The 23,688-nt window shown below is 39.6% G+C and overlaps 1 protein-coding gene across 2 annotated transcripts in view; it reads left to right on the top strand.

Moving 5' to 3' along the window:
* The window catches only part of cdh4 (cadherin 4, type 1, R-cadherin (retinal)), a 1,030,104-nt gene that overhangs the window by 624,714 nt on the left and 381,702 nt on the right, over window positions 1–23,688 (top strand). The gene's annotated exons all lie outside the window — the stretch shown is intronic.

Genomic DNA, 23,688 nt, shown 5'->3' with positions numbered 1-23,688 from the left:
AAAAAAAATGTGAGACTGGGCTGGAAGGAGATGTGCTGCACTGCGTGAGGCAAATGGCGTTCACACCAGATATTGACTGGTTTTCTGACCTCTCCCCCCAGAACCCCCAATAAAGCAAAACTGCACATTTTAGAGTGGCCTTTTATTGTGGCCAGCCTAAGGCACACTTGTGCAATAATCATGCTGTTTAATCAACATCTTGATATGCCACACCTGTGAGGTGGGATAGATTATCTCTGCAAAGGAAAAGTGCTCACTAACACAGATTTAGGCAGAATTGTGAACAATATTTTTGAGAAATAGCTATTTTGTGTATGTTGAAAATGTTTTAGATCTTTGCGATGTGTTTTGGATGGAACAGGCACTTAACACTTTGCCCTCCAAATTGATAACCGAGGTGGGATGTTACGATTAGTCACGTAAGATTTCCGCACCCCTGAGCATGCGCAGTCAGAATGCAACAACGGCCTATTGTTCAACCAAGTTTGATTCTAATTTCGTCAGAAGTCTTCAAGTTATGTTGTTCACACACATACACACAGGCGTGACAAACACATGGGATTGAAACCAATGCCCAGGCGTATGCTGTGCATGCTGGCTTAACATGTGCCTGTGCTTATTTCGACACTATCTGCATTTCAACGTCAGCTTCTTTGGTTATTTGAGGTGCATGCACAATTTTCTATCTGCCTGCTTTCAGACATTCCGGTGCCCCCTAGTTGCAGCATTACGAGAGCACAAACACAAGCAAACACACACTTTACACACAAAGTGGAAAAAAAAAACTTCTGGCCTGAATAGTGGTGTATTAATCACACTGATGCCTGGCACCGCGATCTGTGACCCAGTCTTTTAATTGCATCCACTGTGCTTTCCTCCACTTCTTCGTCCATCTCACCTCTTCCCCTTTTCTTATCCTGCAAACCTCCTCATGCCCATACTCATGAGAGGAGGCTAATGAAGAGATAAACGGGAAGACTGGGGATATGCTCCAATCAATCTGCCCTGGCCAGAAGTCACAGGACAGCACATGGAACACGTTAAAGTTCACTGAAATATGAAATCTGATGTGTCCATGCTGGTAAACTTGTTTGTATCTGATAGGAACTGTTTGCCCAATAAAGACAGTGAGAGATGTCTTTCAATGCCAACAGCTCATGTCACAATGAAAATGAACTCTGCACTGGCCAACATTGATCTTAAGCTGAGCGCCAAATGGCAAATGAATGCTCAAACCTCTATGATACAGGTACTTACACAGACATCATCTGTTATAGATTTCAAATTTGTGATCCCTTTCACAAAGTTAAGGTATTTGATAACTTCCTGTACTATTGAGGGAATTTACATTAAATATGTTACTATGATCCTTGTGATCAATTAACCACTTACATCATACACAATCATAATTGTTGGCATGTTGGATGAGCGAGCAGGTGTTTTGATGGAAATAGGTACTGTACCGGGGCTTAAAGAGGAGAAGATGCAGAAGAAGAATGCTACAGTTGGTCAGACACTTCATTCTGTAGTGTTTTTGTTGCTGGAAAGAGTTGAAGGTTCTCATTTCAGCACGAAAAATAGATGTGCAGATGACGAATCCTGTTAGTTTCTATTATCACAAACTATTGTGTCCCATCCGTGACTGTATGTTTTGCCTTCTGACTTTCTTCATAATTCACATGGTCAAATGGTCATAATGTCCTGTGAAAACTCTGAATTCATGTGAAAATTTGGATGTCAGAAATCTGTCCACATTTAGAATGTGGGCAGATCTGCATCCTAGTGCTCGCTGGATACAAGGGTGAATATCACTGATACGTCTATGTTGCAGCCGATGTTGACTTTTGCTAAACATTTGATTCGGAGACTGGGTTGCTCTCTGTGAGACCCTGAGAATGTCTGTGATACCCAAGAAGTTTATGGACATCATGTGTATCTTTTACACATGCACTGTGAGTGCTGTAAGGCAGAGGTGGGATGAAGTCACTCTCAAGTAATGAATCTGTAAGTCCCAAGTAAAGTCTCAAGTCAGCTTGCAAACAACTGGTGGTCATTATGACTTGAGACCTCACTTGGGACTTGCTGATTCATGACTTGTGAGTGACTTGATGGTGACTTCATCCCACCTCTGCTGTAAGGAGCAGGGCCAGGACACCTGAATTTTTCCCAGTGAAAACTATGTAGTGTTTTTTCCAGGATATGTTCTGGCTCCTACACTGTTCAATGTTTGCATGGACTGGGTTCTTGGTATGGACTGTGAAAACCAGGTGCTTTTTTGGTGACCTTGACTTCATGGATAAGGCTGAATTGCAGCAACATAAACAGATTGCAGCACTTGAGAAGCTGGGTGAGTAATCTGCATGTCTGGTTCAAGACTAACATCCAGGTTTTTAGTAACTTTCGTGATGGTTTGAACTTATCTCAGCAGTGACATTCATATGTCTGAGTTCTTGGCTTTAAGATCAATAGACACCTGTGAAGAGCTCATGGACTCATGAAGTCACTTGACTGAGATGTTTGGCAATGCTAATATATTTGTAGGGGAACAAAGGTCTACTTTTTTGGGGTTCTGCAGTTTCTTGTCTTACTGCATGGTTATAAGACTTCAGTGACCTAAGGCAAATACTGGATGTATATCTTGGTTCCTTCAGGGGATCCTTAGATATTGAGAAATAATGAAATAAAAAAAAAAATATGTGATGAAAATATGACTCAGTTTGTGAGGGGATCATGAAAAAGCTTGAGAGTGGGCTGCACCAGTTGCAGAATGACATAAGACTGACAATGTACTCGGAGGACTTTTCAAATGGGGAAAAGCCCAAAGCAAGAGATTCCCATGAAGCAATGAAGAAAGTGATTACACTGGTCTCTAGCCAAAACGCTTCTGAAATAAAGATAGTCAAACTTTACTAATATTGGGCCACGGAGAATGAAAATGTTGTTTGAAATTGTTGATTGGCTGTAGTTTTAAGAAATGCTAGAACAGGTGAAATATTATACAAACAGTCAGCAAAACATAAAAACGACTTTATGTTTATGATTTTTCATGAAAACTCTACTGTTAACACAATATAATTATGTAGACACAAAATGTAATACCTTGTATATCTTGGAAACAGTAGCCAATTAGCCATTGTCATTGTCATATTTGAATTCAACATGGCAAAATCCATAATAAATAGAAGAAGACAACTTTTAAATATTTCTATAAGATTTTAAAACACACAGACACAAATCTTTAACTGTTTTGATGGTCAGAAACAACAGTCCCTGTTAACAGAGTCTAGTGAAAAACTGTCTGGCTGCATAAAGTGGAAAAAATGCTGCTTCACTTGTTTGGTTTTTTTTCTTTTTCTGTTCTGACATGGAAGAAAAGCTGAATTAAAGCACAGCATGATGCAGTTGACTGTTTTTATAAATCTCTCCTGGTGCAGTTTGAGCAGTGAAAATAAAATGGCCCCACTACTGAAATAGAATTACGGTTGGAACAACTGGTGAAGCTTTGTGTATATCGTATTTCCTTGATTAAACACCTGACTTGAATTGGGACCTGCCTCATTTAATGCCCGAGTCAAAACTTCATCTGAAAAAATGAATACCTACCTTAAATAAACGCCGGGCGTTATCTGCATTACACGGATTACATTTGGTCAAGTAACTCTATATTCTAAGTCCGCTGGTACCTTAAGATCCTAAAGCCAGATTTATGATTCTACAGCTCCATAACACTGTGGCCATGCAATGACATCGACGTACATGTGACCCTTCTCTGTCATGTTGGTGGTTGTCATACTGTCTGATTAGTAGGGGCGCAACATGAGAGCTCCACTTCTTTGTACAATCATCAACCACCAAACCAACGGTACGGTACGTGCAATTTCCGTCCATTAATTACAGGTCATTTGAGCATTGTTGTAGTTTTTAGACTCTGTGCTGTAAAGTTGATCATATTTGCAGACTTTTCTGCCAGACTTTCCTCTATTTGATCCATGATCAAAATGTAATTGGTGTGCGCACTGCAAAATTTTTTTTTAAAGGTGATGGGACTGGAAGGAGTGAAACCAGAAACGTGACCAATCATAGCCCTTGTCATTTAGCAGGTGTGCATCAGGCTATGGAGAGGGTTCACAGCCATGCAGAAGGCTCTGATCTAAAACAGATGTCTTTGGTTCACCACACCCAGGGATATGTGTGAAACTTAACACCATTTCACAGTGCAAGCAGAATTCAGCATTTTGTTAATAATTGCTGATTTTGAATAAAGGCGTGCCTCATTTAGGTGCTGGGTCTGAGCACGGTTGGAAAAAAATTAATGCCCAAGCTTTTAATCAAGGAAATATGGTATGTCAAAATAGCCAGCTCAATATAATTACGATTTTTTCCTATTTTAATACTGGTTCTTGTAATAAGCTTGGTAAAGTTGTGGAGATAAATAATTGTGGTGCTAAAATGCAGACATATGACTTTTACATTTTTATATTATTTCTGATGACATTTAGAGAAACAGAAACAGGTAAACATCATTTCTCAGAGATGTGAAAATGGATGCACATGAATGTTTAAGTCATGAGTTCAGATATTCATTCATTTTCTACACTCAACAAAAATATAAATGCAACACTTTTGGTTTTGCTCCCATTTTGTATGAGATGAACTCAAAGATCTAAAACTTTTTCCACATACACATTATCACCATTTCCCTCAAATATTGTTCACAAACCAGTCTAAATCTGTGATAGTGAGCACTTCTCCTTTGCTGAGATAATCCATCCCACCTCACAGGTGTGCCATATCAAGATGCTGATTAGACACCATGATTAGTGCACAGGTGTGCCTTAGACTGCCCACAATAAAAGGCCACTCTGAAAAGTGCAGTTTTATCACACAGCACAATGCCACAGATGTCGCAAGATTTGAGGGAGCGTGCAATTGGCATGCTGACAGCGGGAATGTCAACCAGAGCTGTTGCTCGCGTATTGAATGTTCATTTCTCTACCATAAGCCGTCTCCAAAGGCGTTTCAGAGAATTTGGCAGTACATCCAACCAGCCTCACAACCGCAGACCACGTGTAACCACACCAGCCCAGGACCTCCACATCCAGCATGTTCACTTCCAAGATTGTCGGAGACCAGCCACTCGGACAGCTGCTGAAACAATCGGTTTGCATAACCACAAATTTCTGCACAAACTGTCAGAAACCGTCTCAGGGAAGCTCATCTGCATGCTCGTCGTCCTCATCGGGGTCTCGACCTGACTCCAGTTCGTCGTCGTAACCGACTTGAGTTGGCAAATGATCACATTCGCTGGTGTTTGGCACGTTGGAGAGGTGTTCTCTTCACGGATGATGCGAAGGAGATGTGTTGCACTGCATGAGGCAAATGGTGGTCACACTAGATACTGACTGGTATCCCCCCCCAATAAAACAAAACTGCACCTTTCAGAGTGGCCTTTTATTGTGGGCAGTCTAAGGCACACCTGTGCACTAATCATGGTGTCTAATCAGCATCTTGATATGGCACACCTGTGAGGTGGGATGGATTATCTCAGCAAAGGAGAAGTGCTCACTATCACAGATTTAGACTGGTTTGTGAACAATATTTGAGGGAAATGGTGATAATGTGTATGTGGAAAAAGTTTTAGATCTTTGAGTTCATCTCATACAAAATGGGAGCAAAACCAAAAGTGTTGCGTTTATATTTTTGTTGAGTATATATGTCAAGTGTCACGAGGGCACTGGAGCCTAACTCAGTGGTCATTGGGTAAGATGTGGAATACACCCTGGACAGGCTGCCAAGTCTGTCTGTGAGCCACATATAGACAGACAAACACAATCCCACCTGTGATCAATTTAAAGTTTCCAATTCACCCACCTGGCCCTCTTTTGAAGCTATTAGAACCCAAAGCACCTGAAGACAACATGTATAGTCCAGGCAGGAAGGCCCACAATTGAACTCAGAACCATTGAGCTGTGAGGCAACAGTGCTAACCACTAAACAACCGTGCTGCCCATGTTGAGATATTTTTGGTAACAAATCTAATATGTTGAAAAGTTTCCTAATTACATTGGGGAGATGATGGTCTAGTAGTTAAGCATTGGGCTTGAGACCAGAGGATCCTCGGTTCAAACCCCAGCCTGACCTGAAAATCACTAAGGGCCCTTGAGCAAGGCCCTTAATCCCCAAGTTGCTCCCGGTGTGTAGTGAGCGACTTGCATGGCAGCACCCTGACATCTGTGTGTGAGTGTGTTTGTGTGGATCGGTGAATGTGAGGCATAATTGTAAAGTGCTTTGAGCATCTGATTCAAATGGAAAAGCTCTATATAAATGCAGTCCATTCATTGCTTTCTTGAAAATATGCATAGCAGAATTTTCATTTTTTTAAATCTCTATTTAAATGTCTTGAATTATAAATTATTTAGATATATATGTACCAGCATCATTCTGTCTTTGCCGTGAATATTTTTGAAGATGATGATTTTTGCGCACGTCTTGTGCTGGTGTTGGCAGATAAATATTACACAGATGCACAAAGACGATTTCAGTGCCAGGAGCAACGTGCGGTCAGAACGTGCATCGCTCTGCTGGCACTGGTCACTGTGTAAGCACTAAAATGTGTGCAAAAACCTCATTAACTGCAAATGCTGTATGTGTTGGAAAGCCTTTGTATCACACAGTATTGATGATGCGTCCACCTTTGCAAAGCCGTACCATCGTGTGCAGCCCACAGAGCATCCAGTGCGTGTGCGGTTACTCCGCCGTATAAAGAGCCTTCAGCAGTGTGACATTTGTGGGCTTCAACAGTTTTACTGCTGATGACAGAAGGACCTTGTTTTACAGTGTTTTCTTCCCAACTGCACAAAGAGGAAAGTGACAGAAAAAAAACAAAAAAAAAGGTACAGTGGGATGGGGGCGGCATGGACGTTAGCCACGTAGACGTGACAGCGTGCTAACAAGCTGACGAGGTTTTGTTCAACCTCAGAAGTGCAACGCTACCAGATAACAAGCTTGCAGTGTTGAAAATGTGAAATGAGCACTGACACGCACACAAATGCAGGCTGACAGCACCTTCTCCCCCACATATGGAAATTCACCCACGGCCTTTTATGCATCAGCTGTAATAATCATATATGCAAAAAGCCTGTGTCACACGCTCTCCCACTCCAGTGTCTCCCGTGCGGGCACACACGTGCAGCGACACACACTCCAGTAGCAGCGGTTTCCTTTGTGAGAGCAAGACTGTCAGAGGAACGTGTGTGGGCTTTTGTTAAAACACAGAAGTGCAGAGGCAGAGAAATTTATCTCCAACTGCGGCAAAAAAAACCCCAAAACAAAAACAACAGAAAAAAAGCCTTTTCAGGAAAGTCACATTATACCTGCAGTGTTCAAAAAAATGCAGCATGTAAATTGATTTACTCATAAGCATTCCTGTGGGAGCACAGGGCGGGGCTGGATTTCAAGAGTTTCCCAATGCTGTGGAAGAGCTGCATGACGTGCGAGTACACGTTCACAAGAGGGGGTACTTTAGTTGTACAGCACAACTTCAGAAATGCTATTTCACATCTTTCCTTGGCAGTTCCTCCTGTTCCTCAGCAGCTAATTCACCGCCCACGACACTCTGTCAACTTTTCTTGTGCATTTTGCAGTCTTGAGATGGGAAAGAACATCAGAACTCTGTCCTGTTTAGCATCATGGTAGCCTTGCACTTCAAAATGAGGCCTAGTGCATACTGTCTTGTCTGTTTTCCACATGCATGCTCAGAACAAATACGACACGTGGCCCGTCTAAAAATATCACGATTCACACGGAGCTCTGTTCAGTTCTTCTTCTGCATTTGAAGCTCAATGTAGTACAGTGCAAAGTGAAAGGCTGCCAAGTTGTGTGGCAAAAGGTGGCTCAACATATCTCCTACAGTTCCACGCGGTACCTTGTCATGTCTGCATGTTGTGGTTCTGGGGCACACAGTGGGTTGATCATTCTTTACTGTGGTGTGAACACGGTAAGACCACAGAGCATTTTTATCCTCATTAAATAAAAGGCTTTGAATGTCAAAAAAGGGAATAACAGAAAGGGCAGTGGATTCATGTAGATGGACAATGAGGTATCGCTGCTATTTAGAACTTACAGAGTTAGGGGAGGTGATGGTCTAGTCGTTAAGTGACAAAGTGACAAAGTTTTTTATTCGGCACACAAAATATTCAAATAGAAAAAAATGAACAATTCCACAAACAAACACAGACAAAACTAGTGAGTCCGAAAGGGTGTGGGCTGAAGCAAAGCTTATTAGCGCCCACCCCTGCTAGTACAAGTCCAACAATTCTAATCAGTCATATTTACATAAATACAAATTCACTACTACATGTCGACACACAGACATACACATCAATACACTATTCACTTATAATTATATTTATATAGTACCAGATCACAAGAAAGTCGAATCAAGGCACTTTACGCCAGTAAGGACTAACCTTACCAACCCCCAGAGCAAGCACTAGGCAACTGTGGTGAGGAAAAACTCCCTATAAGGAAGAAACCTCAAGCAGACCAGGCTCTTGGGGGTGACCCTCTGCTTGGGCTGTGCCATATATACCTATATACATACGTATATACTTTACAAACATAAATATATACATACATATACACAGTCACTTATATACATATACATATACACCTACCCATATCTATATATCTACATACGCATATACATACCCACACATTCAAATATACAATAAGTCCCACTTATAAATTGAACATTCCATATAAATCAAATTATATTTGCTTCTTTATGATACTTAGACATGATGTTCTTTTTGAGAAGTGATGGGCCAGACCAGAAAATATCTAAGTGCCCTTGGGCAAGGTCTTCACCCCAGTTGCTGTGCAGTGCAGCACCCTGTCATCAGTGTGTGAATGGGTGAATATGAGGCATAATTGAAAAGCCCTTGGAGATTCTGATTCAGATGGAAAGTGCCATATACAGTAGTGTTCAGAATAATAGTAGTGCTATGTGACTAAAAAGATGAATCCAGGCTTTGAGTATATTTCTTATTGGTACATGGGAAACAAGGTACCAGTAGATTCAGTAGATTCTCACAAATCCAACAAGACCAAGCATTCATGATATGCACACTCTTAAGGCTATGAAATTGGGCTATTAGTAAAAAAAGTAGAAAAGGGGGTGTTCACAATAATAGTAGTGTGGCATTCAGTCACTGAGTTTGTCAGTTTTGTGGAACAAACAGGTGTGAATCAGGTGTCCCTTATTTAAGGATGAAGCCAACACCTGTTGAACATGCTTTTCTCTTTGAAAGCCTGAGGAAAACGGGACATTCAAGACATTGTTCAGAAGAACAGCGTAGTTTGATTAAAAAGTTGACTGGAGAGGGGAAAACCTATACGCAGGTGCAAAAAATGATAGGCTGTTCATCTACAATGATCTCCAATGCTTTAAAATGGACCAAAAAAAAAAAAAAAAAACAGAGACGCATGGAAGAAAATGGAAAACAACCATCAAAATGGATAGAAGAATAACCAGAATGGCAAAGGCTCACCCACTGATCAGCTCCAAGATGATCAAAGACAGTCTGGAGTTACCTGTAAGTGCTGTGACAGTTAGAAGACGCCTGTGTGAAGCTAATTTATTTGCAAGAATCCCCCACAAAGTCCCTCTGTTAAATAAAAGACATGTGCAGAAGAGGTTACAATTTGCCAAAGAACACATCAACTGGCCTAAAGAGAAATGGAGGAATATTTTGTGGACTGATGAGAGTAAAATTGTTCTTTTTGGGTCCAAGGGCTGCAGACAGTTTGTGAGATGACCCCCAAACTCTGAATTCAAGCCACAGTTCACAGTGAAGACAGTGAAGCATGGTGGTGCAAGCATCATGATATGGGCATGTTTCTCCTACTATGGTGTTGGGCCTATATATCGCATACCAGGTATCATGGATCAGTTTGGATATGTCAAAATACTTGAAGAGGTCATGTTGCCTTATGCTGAAGAGGACATGCCCTTGAAATGGGTGTTTCAACAAGACAGTGACCCCAAGCACACTAGTAAATGAGCAAAATCTTGGTTCCAAACCAATAAAATTAATGCCTCGCAGATGTGAAGAAATCATGAAAAACTGGTTATACAACTAAATACTAGTTTAGTGATTCACAGGATTGCTAAAAAGGCAGTTTGAACATAACAGTTTTGAGTTTGTAGCGTCAACAGCAGATGCTACTATTATTGTGAACACCCCCTTTTTCTGCTTTATTTTACTAATAGCCCAATTTCATAGCCTTAAGAGTGTGCATATCATGAATGCTTGGTCTTGTTGGATTTGTGAGAATCTACTGAATCTACTGGTACCTTGTTTCCTATGTAACAATAAGAAATATACTCAAACCTGGATTAATCTTTTTAGTCACATAGCACTACTATTATTCTGAACACTACTGTAAATGCAGCCTGTTTACCATTTAGAACCACAAACGAATAAAATGTGTTGAAGGCCACAGACAGTGTCGATTGGGGGTTGGTACAGAGTTAATACGTAGATTTTTTTTAACTGTTTATGAGTAATTAACCGGTTATGCATAATGCAATGCAGTGATCATGGGGGAAAAAAAAAATCTCTTTTGTAAAAGAGAAGGCCTTAGTAAAACTGTGCTCATCACCAAGCTGAAGGGGATCTCGACCAAGTCCTGGAAAGTAGCGGATGACAGGAGAAAGATTGGTCAGGGCCAAGTGGTGCATGTTTGTCTGACCTGTGCCAAGAAATCTGGAGTCCACTGGCCACATCGTCCATGGCATCCAGGATCGACACCAGTGAACCCAAAGTCAAGAGCAGCCCTGATGAACTGCCTTCTCCCTGGAATCACCAAGAACAGTGGATGGTCATATGTTATTAAGAACATCAACAGCAATAATGGACATCATTGCCATTATTGACAACTGCCACGCACACATAAATGAATGCCTCTCTGTCTGTCCAGGAGCATAGGGAAACTGACCCAGGTAGATGTGATGGCTTTGGATTCTCGCAAGAAATGATGGTGATGGTGCAGCACCCACCCAAACATGTTGCAGGCACCACCATATATAGTTTATTTATTTATTTGTGAAGGGACAGTGCAAGTTCATGTACATCACCATGCAGTGAAGTAAACAAGCCAGATCATAGACAGCCGTTCACGTGATTCTCAAGTCAGGTAGCAAGCATCACACTTTATTTACGATGTAGTAGCAGCTGGCTAGGGTGCACTTTAATTACAATCTGAATAGGTCAGCACATGCCACATGCAAGTTAAGGCATGCGTTTTTCAATTAAAATGTACCTGTTGTATACGGCATGCCAGAGCATTGCACTGATATGACATGCTATCTCACCTTTTATCATCGTTCCTTTGAGTCTCATGAATGTCACAAATTGCTCTAATGATGACATCATACACACAATGCAGTGCAACTTACTACACCTTAACAAAAGTGACATGAAATATACAATGACATGGCGAAAATTAATCTGTATTACCCTGTGCATAGAACAGGTAGCTCAGCTAGTATATATATATAGACATGTATATCACCATCCACCGTGCTTGGTGATTCCAGGGAGAAGGCAGTTCGTCAGGGCTGCTATTGACATGACAATGGTTGACATGTAGAAAACATGTCAATCATTGTGTAAGTAGTTACACTTTAAGAACAAACAAGTACGATGAACCAGCTGGTTTATGTTCATAAGAAATCATAAACGGGTAAATTTTTCTGGACTAGTGGAATAGTTTACACCATATGTCATGCTTAATTATCATATTATGGGGTAACGTCATAGAAATCAAATGGACATTGACCTTGTTTGACCTTTACTTTGGCCACCAAGCATTTAGCACAGTCAAAACTATTCCATTTATTAATCCTATTAGCTCAACCAATCATTTGCATCACTTTTTACCAAAACTGAAGGAACTATAACTTTGAACCCCTGTACAGACTGAAACAGCGGCGTCCACTCAACAAAGCATGGTGTGCACCATGCTTTCTGTAATCTGTATATATGTCAGTTGCAGTTTAGGGCCCGGTCCCACTGGCGTTTAGGAAGAATTGCACATGGATTGCACACAAAATTGGTGCATATTCGCTAAACATCCGCAATATCCGTGAAATATGCTTGTATGAGTCGGCCAACGCCCGCACACGTCAGCAATTATCCGCAGAGGCACGTTCTTCCATTGCCAAGATTTTTGAGCTGCACAAAATTTTGGCTGCAGATGACATCCGCCTTACATATGCAATACATACTCAATACATACACAATACATACTCACTCTGTGTGCTGTATATCTGCCGTTAACCGCTGATATCCGCAACTGACGGGGATTTGCGGCTTGGCAGCGGACCGGGAGAGTGTGTAAAACAGATATATTGCATGCCTATCACATCCACATCACAAACTAAAATATGTTGTAGTGACTGCATACTGATTGGCCACGAATAAAGCGTGTGTATTATGTCTGCTTTGCATCTGATTTGCGGACAATCTGTGAATGCATAACAAACACGTCACATAAACCCAAAGTACTATATGAGGCAGAAAGCGACATATCTGCCAGTCAGTGTCGATCCAGCTGTGTAGATCCACAAAGACGTAATAGCTGAGTGGATAATACATTATATTATGTAACGGCTGAGTGGATCCTTGTCATTTGATTGGTGGCTTGTATACTACGTGACATGGATTATTTGTACCATAGAGGAGTTTGTTTAGCTGGTGGACGTCGATTTGAAGGAGCTAGTGGACGCTGCTAATTCTTTGAACACACACACACATAGAAAAACTAAAACAAATCCACCACGCAGTAAGCTGTCTGGAGTCATGAAGAGTGGTTAGGATGAAGCTGGGATTAAAAGATGGACAAATTTTGAAGCGATTTTTCGCTGGAGTGAGAAAAGCAGACGGCAGTCTGTACACAAAGTCAGTAGACGGCATCACGGACTACTGTGAACAATTTTGAACTCCTATTTAAAATTTGTGGTGGATGAACACCAAACTGTAAGTCCCTTTTCTGGTGTTTATAAATTAATAAAATATCAAATGACAAGGATCTATTTTTGCCATTATTTTACATTCTTTCAATGAAACAAATATTTAATTGGTGCTAGGTCTCTTTGAAGGACCCATGAGTACCATTGGAATGTCTTTGTGGCAAATGAGCCTTTACTTAGTGCTTATGGGTCCAGAATGAAATAGAAAGCCATTTATGTGGGCTTATTGGTCAGTCTATGGACTCCGATGGTTTGTCAAACTCAAATGAGGAGTATGACTTGAATTGTGAGAGTGGGCATCAACTCCAACATTTTGGTTATGTGGTGCATTTCCAGCATACAGGTTCCTCAGTGTTGAGGAACTCAGCAGCAAGAAGAGGACAATTCACCTGACTGTGGCAGATAGATAGTTACTTTTGCAAAGCAGAGATGGATCAGTTGTCTGCATGGGCAGCTACGGGTTTTCTGTAGTGTGGTGGATGCAGCGATGCCCATCACTGGCACATGCTCCCAGACTTGACGTTACTTGACTGTTTCATTAACCCAAAATACAGTATTTGATACAAAATACAGACTGTGAAAGTTAAAGCTTACAGGGATTGTTTCAAAGGCTTTAAGCCTTAAACGATGCATACAATAATGACAGGTGCGCATTATGCTGTTTTCAATTGCTCGAACAGAATTTACAGGCTTGAAAGGTGGCTGAAAACACACGATTGCAAGGCTCCGCCGAGTCCACCCAAAGACTGAAAAAAGAATAAATGTGGTTGTAAACCTCCGTTCATTCTACACAGTTTCCCCACAGAAAAGTAAAATCCAGATGGATGTTAAAGATGGACTAAAATTGTAAGTTTCTTGCACACATTTATTTCCACTGACTGAACATTTCCACTGGCTGAACATAATAATGTAATATTGATATGTTCTGTAAACAAACTGCATGCATGCGCATATTGTATGTCTGTCAACTTATCAAAACAAACGTGACACCAAAGAGGTTATATGTGAGACCCACCTTCCTTGTCATTATGAAGTCGGTGGAGTAGTGATTTCTCTTCCCTGCTTAGCAAATATTCTGCAATATCAGCTAACATGCAAGGTGGCCACAGTGTCAGACACTGGACTTCGTCTAACCACCCGTCAATTGCCTTCAAGGGGTCAGAAATTTGTTTGTCTCCAACTATCAACAAGGACTGGTAGTCATTTTCGACTGCAGCTCTCTCTTCTTCCTTTCTCAGCACCAACGGTAGTTTCTGTACCGATGCAGCACACGCGAGGGCAGTCAGCTCTTCTTTCCATTTCTGTCTACTGCCGTACTCAGTTCTGGTTGTAACAGGCAATCCGCGGAGTTTACAAAAACGCTTTAAATCGTCAACTTTCCAGTGGTTGAAATGGTCCAAATAATAGCACTCCTCCCTCTTTTCCGCTGTCTTTGAATGTGCATTGGTAGCCGAAAAATTTAGCGTACCCATAATGCACCGCATGGCCCGAGATGCGCACTTTGCTTATTCTGACAGTTGTTGGAATTTTCATTCATTTTTCCACAACATAATCAGAAACTCCAAGTTACCAGTTTCAATTGAATGCAGCACTAGTTACAGCACTTACGTTTCATCATGTACTGTAACGCCTGCCTCGATATTAGATAAGCTCTTGTGAAACGTGCAGAAAATCAGTGGAAATTCCCTTCAGTGAGGTCTGAGGCCACATGGATCTACTCTATCAAATCAAATATGAGGTCTCAGATTTGTCTGGTTCCCAGGCTGGTGTTCCTCAGCTTGTAAACATCAGTCTTTCTTTTCACATTTAAAATTACACAGAGCGATTACATGCTCCTTTATGTAATGTTATAGCTCATTAAATCTTTTAAATTCCCTAATGAGCAAAACCCAAATGTTACCCAGCTGCAGTTAAAATAGAGCTGTTTTTCTTAACTTATAAAAAGCTGACATTTTGGAGATATACTGCAACTTTTTTAGCAGACGCAGTAATTATTTTTTTTTTTTTTTTCTGTCTCATTCCGTATCAGCAACAGACTTTCATGTGGCATTTGAGAGTCTAATCTTTTTCTTGGTAAATTAGGCTTTTTCATTGAGCCTCAGTGGATGCGATTTATCATGAATTATGTGCTTATTGTTAATTAAAACTGTACATCAAAGTACTTCAACAGAAATGCCTGAAGATCTCTGAGTTTTCATTTTCCTATAGTTTTATTTTGTGATGCTGACATGTGAAATCAGATATGGTGTGACGATGTGTCAAGTATGACAAATAGCAATTTGTCAAAAAGCATACAGAATGACACTGAAATTGACTTTCATCTCAGCACACACAGTATGTTTTGTGATATCAGTGTGTGTTCATGGCATCTCTCACACTTTCAGTTTGGCAAAAATGCTGTTATTTGCAAATTGTGTGGGCGGCATTGATTTTCCCGTTGGCTTGTGGAAAGCAGGAGGGCAACAGAGGGAATGTTTACTGAGCACGGTGCCGCCACTGTGAGGAACAGAACCATCGACAACGGGACATACATATGTTCAGTTTGAACCCACAAACCGGCTCCAGCTTATCAGACTCCCTTCCATGTATCCCAGCGAGACGTACCACTTTAAAAACATACTCCATTATCATGCAAGCACCAACCTCCACTCTCATATCTCAGCAGTGTTTTTGTTTAATTTTTTAATTCTGAAGTGGGTGTGTTTCAAAGCATAATGTTGTGTGTGCGTGGGGGGATAAAGTAGATCAGCTGGTTATCCATTAACTAGTGTGCCTTAATTGAAAGAGTGGTGGCAACTCAGAATGTGGCACCATTTTGGTTCTAACTGCGCTGAACTACTGAGTGAACCTTTTACGTTTTCAACATTTTTTAAAATCATTTAACCACATACAGCAACACATCGAGGACCAGGTATTATCAAAATAAATATAAAAATCATTAAACTATCAAATTTACATAAAATTACAATTTATGATGATTTATTTAATTAATTTAAAACCTGATTTATGCAGCTGCAGCCCTGTAACTCCTTGTCATGCAATGACCTCTGGATTTTGCTTTATTCTGGATTAATTTTATTTTTTATTTATTTTAATTAATTACTTCATTTATAAACACCTTGTACTGTTTAGGACTGTTTCCAACCATCATTCATCCTAGCAGAATAACTATGGATACAACAACTCTCATTGACAATATTTTAACTAACATTATATCCGGTAATCTTAGTGGGGGACTACTGGTCAGTGATATCAGTGATCACTTGCCAGTTTTCTCAGTCTTTGCATTGGAGGGTTGTTGTATGTATCGAAGCAATATCAAATTCATGAGTAGAAAAGTAACACCTGAAACAATTGATAATTTAAGGGAGGATTTATCAAGTCAGAATTGGTCAGATGTTTTTGTTGATGATGTTGACAGGTCATATGATGCTTTCATTTCCATTTTTTCCAGTTTGTATAATAAACACTGTCCATTTGTTGAAAAAATATATAGAAATCAATATAGCAACAAACCATGGATAACTAAGGGACTTCAGAGGGCATGTAAAAAGAAAAACGTACTATATAAACAATTCATAAAACTACAAACTAAGGAAGCTGAAAGTAAGTATAAAACATATAAGAATAAGTTAATCAATATCATGAGACTCAGTAAAAAAAATATATTATAATGAGTTACTTGTCAAAAATAGAAATAACATCAAAAACACATGGAACATATTAAATGATATAGTAAAAAAGAATAGAGTAACTAGAGATTATCCTTCATTTTTTCAGAGTAACAACTACATCACGATTGATAACGACGGGTCTATTGCTGAACACTTTAATGAATACTTCGTTAATGTGGGTAAAAATCTTGCCAGTAAAATTGACTCATCAACTAATAACTTCTGGGTAAATAATTCAACGTTTAACAAATCTGTTTCAATGTTCATTGGTGGTACTCATGAAAGGGAAATACTTGATCTGGTTCATGGTTCAAAAAGTAAGAAATCGACTGATTTTAATCATTTGGATATGGCTTTATTAAAAAAAGTTATTGATTGTATAGTAAAACCGTTCAATTATATTTGCAATATGTCACTAAGTACTGGTAAATTTCCTTCTCAAATGAAAATAGCCAAAGTAATTCCTCTGTTTAAAACTGGTGACAAACACACATTTTCTAATTATAGACCTATATCACTCCTGCCACAATTTTCCAAACTTTTGGAAAAAATATTTCCTAAAAGATTAAATGATTATTTACTGAAGCATAGCATAATTTGTGAAGAACAATATGGATTCAGAAGGTCTCGAACTACATCACATGCTTTGATGGACTTTGTGGAAAGTATAGCAACTGCAATTGACAATAAACAATACACAATAGGTGTTTTTTATTATTATTTACAGAAAGCGTTTGACACAATTAACCATGGAATACTATTAATTAAACTGCAGAAATATGGAATCAGAGGTCTGGCATATGAATGGATAGCTAGTTATTTACAAGGCAGATTTCAGTATGTTCAATTCAATAATACAAATTCTGAACTCAGGGATGTCACATGTGGGGTGCCGCAGGGCTCAGTGCTGGGTCCTTTGTTGTTTATAATCTATATAAATGATATAAGTTGGGTGTCGAGTTCACTGAGATGTGTCCTTTTTGCGGATGATACAACTGTGTTCTGTAGCGGTGAAAATCTTGAACAGCTTCTGGACATAGTGGAGAAAGAACTGGAAAAATTTAAGGTTTGGTTTGACGCTAATAAGTTGTCACTCAACCTTGGGAAAACTAAATGTATTATATTTGGAAATAAACAGGCACCCAAATGTATAAATTTAACTATAAACAATAAGGAAATTGAGTTAGTAACAGAGAATAAATTTTTAGGTGTTATAATTGATAATAAACTTAGCTGGAAACCACATATAAATTATGTGAAATCAAAATTGTCAAAAACTATAGCCATTTTGTATAAAGCCAAAGACCTACTGCCGCAAGAAGGGTTACTTACTTTATATCATTCTCTGATGGTACCATATATGACATATTGTGTTGAGTCATGGGGAAACACTTACAAATCAAATACCAATCCAATATTCCTTTTGCAAAAACGAGCCATACGAATCATCTGCAATAAACAATATCGTGAACCAACTCATTCTCTATTTGTGTCTTTAAATTTATTAAAATTCATAGATTTGGTCGATTACATTACAATTCAAACTTTATTTCGAGCGAAAAACCAAGCCTTACCGAGACATGTCCAGAGTCTGTTCCGAGTGAGGGAATCCAGATATAGTTTAAGAGGTTGTGCAATTTTTATGAAACCACCAGTAAGAACAAATGTAAAGGGTTTTTGTGTGTCTGTGGTTGGGGTGAGGAAATGGAACAAATGTTCAACAGAGGTTAGAATGAGTAGTACCTTAGTAAGATTTAAGAAACTACTCAAAAAGAACATTATGTCTAAGTATCATAAAGAAGCAAATATAATTTGATTTATATGGAATGTTCAATTTATAAGTGGGACTTATTGTATATTTGAATGTGTGGGTATGTATATGTGTATGTAGATATATAGATATGGGTAGGTGTATATGTATATGTATATAAGTGACTGTGTATATGTATGTATGTATATATTTATGTTTGTAAAGTATATACGTATGTATATAGGTATATATGGCACAGCCCAAGCAGAGGGTCACCCCCAAGAGCCTGGTCTGCTTGAGGTTTCTTCCTTATAGGGAGTTTTTCCTCACCACAGTTGCCTAGTGCTTGCTCTGGGGGTTGGTAAGGTTAGTCCTTACTGGCGTAAAGTGCCTTGATTCGACTTTCTTGTGATCTGGTACTATATAAATATAATTATAAGTGAATAGCATATTGATGTGTGAATGTCTGTGTGTCGACATGTAGTAGTGAATTTGTATTTATGTAAATATGACTGATTAGAATTGTTGGACTTATACTAGCAGGGGTGGGCGCTAATAAGCTTTGCTTCAGCCCACACCCTTTCGGACTCACTAGTTTTGTCTGTGTTTGTTTGTGGAATTGTTCTTTTTTTTTTTTTTTCTATTTGAATATTTTGTGTGCCGAATAAAAAAACTTTGTCACTTTGTCACTTTGTCACTAATTTGACCCTCAACAAGCTTTATGACTTTGTGCAGACTTTTCTGATCCATTTATCAGCATGACCACTGTCAAAACTGTTATAATATGATGGCAGACAAAGGATTTAAAGCAGAAAAGAGATAAATCACAGGAGTTTGAGTCTGATTTAACAGGTGCACATCAGGTTTCAGGTCCCATTCTGAACATGGTTTGAAAAAATAAACGGTCGGCCTTTTAATCACAGAAATGACTCCGGTCCCACTTTACTGAAATCGGTGAGTGTCAGAGCTGAACTTTAATTTGTACCTCTGCACATCCAGACTGCTCTGAGTTTTTAATGGAAATACATTGCGAATTGACGGGACATTTTATCCGAAGTGAGTGATATGTATTGAATGGATTCGTTGCAGTCAGGAGGTGCCAAACATTAACAGGGAATCCTGCATTGGGACCTGTACCTCATTTAATGACCGGGTCAAAATTTCCTCTGAAAATTTTTTTTCTAGAAAATTATTTGGTAGAAAATGTAATCAGTGTGCACACTGCAAAAAAACTATGATAATATGATGGCAGACAAAGCAGTGAAAGCAGCAAAGTGTCAAATAACAGCCTTTTGTGTCTGATTTAATAGGCGCACATCAGGCTGAATGATTCAGGATGAATGATGGCAGGATGATTCAGTTGTGTGCTGACTCTGTGGCTGACCTGTTGCAAGTTGCACCATTTTGTGAAAGCATCACTGCCACCTGGTGGCACATGGTCATGTGATGAATAAAAGTAAGTCCCTTCAGCTGCTCCCTTGTTTTCACTCGGGATCGCCACAGAAAATCCAGGATAGATTTGCATGTTGAATTGGCACAAGTTTTACGCTGGATTCCCTCCCTGATGTAACTCCACATTACATGGAGAAATGTGGCAGGGGTGGGGTTTGAACCAGGAATCTTCTGCACTGAAACCAAGTGCACTAACCACTTGGCCACGAGTACAGTGGCATTAATAAGCAGGGCTGGTGACTAGTATAGGGATTTTCTAGTATAGTGGTGTTAATGATATGTTGCGTTATTAGTGCTATGTGATAATACCCATGAGCATGAAGGCAGTAAGGTCTATGACAATCTGACATTTTACCCAAATGACCTTGGTGTTCAAGCAAATGATTGAGCTACCTTGCAAAGGTAATTCTGGAGTCCACCTAAAACTGTGCCCAATTTGGTCCAATGTAGGTAGGAAATCTAATTCCTTGAACTTTACTTAAATTAATTAATTAACTGCAATTTTGTGGTCGACCTTCTTTGACATGCCAAGTTTGGTTTAAAAACAAACAGCAAAAGTACCTCAGTGGAGTAAACCAACAAACAGACAGGCATGACATTTTGAAAAATTTGAGTTTGCCTGTGCAGTTGCAGAACCCATCTAAATATGTGTGCAACGTTTGGTGGACATGGGAGTGAAAATCTAATTTTTTCATGTTTGACCACAATAACATTGAGCTTTGCCTGAACAAATCCTTTGAGGACAATTCTGGATTCCTCATTCATCCTAAACCACGTTTGGTGGAATTCGGGACAAGCACCGGGAAGGAGTCAAGAGACAGACATTTCTCAACAAATGATTGTATGATACAGTGCATTAATACTATTTTAATATTCCATTACAGTTTTGCTTTGCATGTCTTTATATGAACAGTTTTCACAATTTTTAGTTGTTATATAACAAGACATATCTTTTTTACACGTTAGAGCAAGCAGAATTTTTACTTTTTCTGCGAAGATCTCTCATACTTCTACAATGTCTTGGGTACTTCCATAAGTCAAATTCTGTCTTATCTGCTTGGCCACAGAAATAGTTTTAAACCTACTGCCTGATCCTACAGTGTCCTCCAACAGTATTGGGCAGCTTGATATTTCACACATTTTAATTTGTTTATGCCATTTCAAATACAAAAAGTAAATCAGGGTTCTCAATATCAAATTTCAAAAAATGATCTTTGTTAAACTCAAACTCAAAGCATATCTGTACAACATGATATGAATTAATTAAAAATATTAAAAGCCAAGATGATGAGTTGTTGTAAATAATCAATTTTATTGTCTGTTTTCTTCAGACAAGACAAGGTATGGATATATGAACATTTCCAAGTCACTGAATATGTCTTCATCTTTATTTACATCAATTACAAAGAAATACACACATTATGGCACTCTATGGTACAACTGTGTGGAGTAGACAGTCCTGTGTAAGAAGGAGAAGCGTGAGGTAAGCCACCAAGACACCCAGACAACCCAGAAGATGTTATAGGTTTCTGTGACCATGATTGGAGAAATTGTGCATCGTGCATGTTTTAGGGCCCTGTCCCACTGGCGTTAGGAGGATTTGCGTATGGATTGCGCACAAAATTGTCCCACATTCGCCAAACATCCGCAATATCCGTGTAACACATGGCACACATGTCCGCAGCCAGGATTTTTGAGCTGGTCAAAAATCTGGATGCGGATAACATCTGCCTTACATACTCCATACATACTCAATTCATACACAATACATACTCACTCTGTGCGCTGTATATCTGCCGTTAACCGCTGATATCCGCAACTGACAGGGATTTGCGGCTTGGCACCGGACCGGGACAGTGTGTAAAACAGATATATTGCGTGCCTATCACATCCACATCACAAACTAAAATATGTTGTAGTGACTGCATACAAATTGGCCATGAATAAAGCGTTTTTATTTCAGCTGATTTGCGGACAATCTGTGAATGCATAACAAACACGTCACGTAAACCCAAAGTACTATATGTGGCAGAAAGCGACATACCTGCCAGTCAGTGCCGGTCCAGCTGTGTAGATCCACAAAGACGTAGCTGCTGCAATCGGGTCTCCTCTAGGACTTTTATTTAACACCAACAAAAGGAAGAGTTTCTGTTTAGCCACAACTCACGCTGAAGCCTGTTTTCTGTGACACTCTCAAAAAAAAACAAAAAACACCGTCTCACACCCTGAGCGGCTTCCCCCCTCCTGCTCCCCAAACTCATGAACAGTTAACCCTCACATGACAACATGAACATTAACTCTGTGATCAACTTGTCCAAGTCCAACAAATGCTCCAGAGGCTGTATTGTTGGTGTGAATAGTGATGCAGACGGCCCGAGTGTGCTTATTTTATGACCACAGTGCAGATGCCGTGCACGTGCAACACGTGCGCGATGCATTCATAATACACCCGTAATACTGCCGTGATAATCGCAATACGTCAGATCCATTTCCTCACTATATGCGTTATATAACCGTGATTGTTCATCATATATTCGCTATATATTATTAATATATCCGTAACTCATACTGGGACATTTGACATTTTTGGCCATTTTTGTTGCGGACGACAACGAACGCCCGTAATTTGTGTACTCAATTCATGCACAATTGATCCTCTCCCCAGTGGGACAGGGCCCTTACATTTTGTATCACCAGTTATACAGCTTCTTGATGAAGTGGCATAGAGAAGGATTTTCTTAAAAAGAATACCTGAAAGTTTAGGCACAATTTGCCAGAAGGTACATCTGAGATGCAAGCTTAGATTTGATGTTTTGGTGAAAGAAAACCCTCCTTTATACCACTTCATTTTTTCATATAGCATCCAGCAGCACAAAGCACGACATCCAGCTGGAACACAACGGGTGGCATTGTCACGACAAACTGCGTGTGGAGCCAAAATGCGTGCAAGTGTCAAGGATTTAGCAGATATTTGATTTTAACATTGAAAAGCCCCTTTGATCTATATTTTGTATTATAGTTTAGCTTATGAAAAGCCATTTCCAACAGGACTTTGACCTTGAAAATTTTTTCCAAAGTAAAAAATTGTGTAATTGGAAACTAGTGTTGGTGGAGGTTTGCGCTCTGTGGGGCACGGTGCTCTAGTTGTATTTGAAATGGCATAAACAAATACAAATGTGTGAAATATTATGAGGCTCTGCATTTGTGTACCAAGCACTTTGCAAAAAATTGACAACAGATTAAATTAACAGCAGAAGCAGCAAACACATGGCGAGAAATGCTGAAGCAAAACAAAAACCATAAATGTCTGCCTCACACTGAAAATCAAAGGTTAGTAGATAAAAGCAAGTTTATAAAAAGATCGATCAAATGCTTAAAATGATCAGTAAATCCCTGACCTTTATAGTGTGCCTTCATCTCTCAGCTCACTTAAACACCAGTAATAAGTGACCCACCTGCACATTCCTTGACTGTAAACCAGCCTGAATGTCCTCGTTTGTATCAGAGAGAAACATCCTCAGTGTGCAGATAATGTGAGGTGATGAGAGGAGGACAGGTGTGGGGTTAAAACAGGAGTAGAGGGAAGAAATAAGGACAATAAAAAGAGGAGGATGGTTGATATAGCACAGTTGAATAGGAAAGAGAAGGGAGTGGCATATGGCTGGCAGGCCAAAGGGGAGTTAGTGGAGGGAAAAAAGTATAGACTGTATATACACTGAGTAGCCATGACACCGTGACTACCTGCATAGTATTGTGTAGGTCCCTTTTTTAACATA

This window comes from Thalassophryne amazonica, chromosome 3 (assembly GCF_902500255.1).
Source record: "Thalassophryne amazonica chromosome 3, fThaAma1.1, whole genome shotgun sequence".
NCBI lineage: Eukaryota > Metazoa > Chordata > Actinopteri > Batrachoidiformes > Batrachoididae > Thalassophryne > Thalassophryne amazonica.
This window is presented reverse-complemented; position numbering and strand designations above follow the sequence as displayed.